This window comes from Triticum urartu, chromosome 4A (assembly GCF_056163025.1).
Source record: "Triticum urartu cultivar PI428250 chromosome 4A, HENAU_Tu73, whole genome shotgun sequence".
Lineage (NCBI taxonomy): Eukaryota > Viridiplantae > Streptophyta > Magnoliopsida > Poales > Poaceae > Triticum > Triticum urartu.
In genome coordinates, this window is record NC_141876.1 from 494,914,987 (window position 1) to 494,917,816 (window position 2,830).

The window sequence follows — 2,830 nt, forward strand, 5'->3', positions numbered from 1 at the left end:
CTGCAGCTTGGAGACCCCTTCCTCTTGCCCCCCGACCGCTTCCTCAGGGCGGCTCTCCTGGGTACCGGGGGACGGCACCTCAGGAGCCCCGAGTGGCGCCGGTTCCTCGGTAGCCGCGTCGCCAGCAGCTGACGGTGATCGCCCCCCTGCGCCCACTTCCGGGGAGATCACCGCATCGACGACGGGCAAGGGAGCCACGAAGACAGGGCTCTCGTGAGACCCTTCAAGGCCAACCGGGCATAGTCCCCATTCGTCGAAGGGGGGCATCTTCTTCATGAACTCCACCTTGTTCGAGCAGCAGTATAGAAGACAACCTTCTTCCGGTAGGCTAGCTGGCGTTGGGTCGCCCATCAGGAGCTTGAGTACCGTGCGCCGCGCCTCAGGGGCAAGAGGCGGCACCTGAAGCCTCATGCGGTCCCTGTAGCCAGAGAAGGTCCACATCGGCTGGGAGTGACGTTGAAGCGGAGCAATGCAGCACCGGATGAACTCCTTCACCACCATGGGCGCCATCACCCCGAGGCCTTTCAGCCTGGCCAGCCGATGCCAGACATGGGCGAGCCACCGGCCAGTGAGCCTTGCGTGCCCCCAGCCGGAGCTTGGGCGGCCGGAATCCGTGAGAGCAGCAGCAAGGGATTGTGCACACCAACATCCACAAACACCCATCGTTTCCAAAAACCTCCGACGACTAGCGAGAGCTCGAAATCGATCCCCGAGCCGGCCGTCGCCGCCACAGCCTGGAGAGATACACACCCTGAGCGCTGGAGAGCATCTGTCAGATGCAGAGAGAAGAAGTGGCGGAGCAAGGCCACAGAAGGGGCAATTCCCACCATGGCTTCGCAGACGAAGGCGAAGACAGCAAGGAGGATGATGGATTGGGGATCAAGGTGTAGTGCGTTGATCTGTTAATGCGAGAGCATCGCATTGAAGAAGTCGGAGAGGGAGGGATCAGACCAGCCCAGAGGGCGTGAAGATGGAGGGGGACCACAGCGGTTGTCCTGTCAATTTCAGCGCGGGAAGTAGGCCAGGCCACCATCGCCCCCACTCATTGGAATCGGCGGCGAGCGCTGGACGCACCTTATCCATCGCTTCCTGGTTGAGCACCACTGACCGCTTGATGGAAGGCTCGAAGATCGGCGGCGTGGGGGCCGAGGTACGGGACTCCTTCTTCCCCTTCTTCTTCCGGCTAATGGGGGCGGTGCTGTGTAGGCGACGGTGGCTGCCTAGCTAGGCGGAAATCGAGGCTGCATGGGTAAGTGGAGGCGCCCAAGCCCCGTCAACCGCCATGCGTCAATCAAGGCCGCAGGATATTGGGGCCCGCGACACTCCGCACTTGCCCTTTGGCTTCGCCTCGAAGCCAAGTTCGAGCGCGCCTTGGGCCCGGGGGCTACTATTAGCATCCTGGGAATGGCTTGCCTGCCTGTGGCCCAGGGCGTGGCTCCGTCAATGGCCTGGTACGGCCCATCTTCATCGGCAACTACTCAAGACCCTCGTGAGGCGGACGACGCCAAGTCCACCTCAGGGGCGGCCTCGCTAGGATGGCTCCCGAGGAGCGGAGATATCTATGCAAGGGGCACCTCACGAGGTTCACGTGACGTGAGGCATGACGACGAAGGCCAGGCGGGCGCCAGCGGGCGCAGAATACTTGTTTCCTCTTTGGTGCTAAAGGGGCAAGCGCAGGCAAGGAGTCCCAAGGCATCAGGCAAAGGTTTCCATATTGGTGCAACAAGACCAAGGCCAGCAGGACGACAGGACGGAGGTCACCGCAGAGCCCACAACTACATCACCACCAGAGCCCTTGGTAGGCGAAGACCACCTTTTGTCAGGATAACTTGTACTGGTTGTCCCCCTTCAAAATTGGCCGTTGTGGGATCCCTTCTCGCCTAAACATTTGGGAAGAGGACCAGGACCTCTATAAATAGGGCTAGCCACCACCGTAGTCAGGGATCGGCTCATCTTGGATCAAATCCACTCCACCAAGGCCATCTCACCAACTCATCGAGCTCAAGAACACCTCTCCTCAGGAGGTTGTTTGTCCACTATACTAGTTCATCCTCAGCCCTCGAGGCAATCCACCACACCACACTGGAGCAGGGTATTACACCACAACGGTAGCCCGGACCAGTATAAAGTCTCGTGTTACTTGTTCCTTGGGTTCGGCGAGCTAGGCCTAGAGATCGTTGCGAGAGTGAGTGTGAGAGAGAGATTTTCGTGCGCACCCCAGTGTTCGAAACTCAAGGGTTTGCCGGAACCCACAGTCCGACAGACGGCTTCTTGAAACCATCGTCAAGATCGAGCTCTGGGTCGCGACATGCGATGTTGCTCAAGACCATGAAGATGGCGTTGCGGGAGAGCTTCCATGACTCGATCGCGAAACGTTCAACCCTCCCCTCTTCATGCACCTTCAGCTTATTGATCAACTCGTTGAAGAAGAGCCCCAGCTTGACACTCGGGACCTCCTGCTCGCTGGCTGAGTAGACTGGGCCGTCCATGCCCGTCGCCCTAGCTTGGGCGCCAAGACGTTCTGCGATGTCAATCGGGCTCTTGATCCAGAGGTTGTTCATGTCGACCCGATTCTTCAGCCTGTCCTCTGCATCTTGTCAGGGATGTTTGGCGCTTTCCAAGTCCTTGGACAACAACTGATACCAGGATTCAACAAATTCCGCTGATCGCTCTAGCGAGCCGATCCTCGCCTTCATGTCAGAGATGTTGTCGTTGTCGGTCTCAAGGCTTTGGGTCTTGGAGGAGAGTTGTGACTGCATGTCATCCAGGTGAAGCTCTGCCTGTCATGCTTCCTCTTGAGTGCCTCCACCTTCTTGGCACTCTCAGCAAG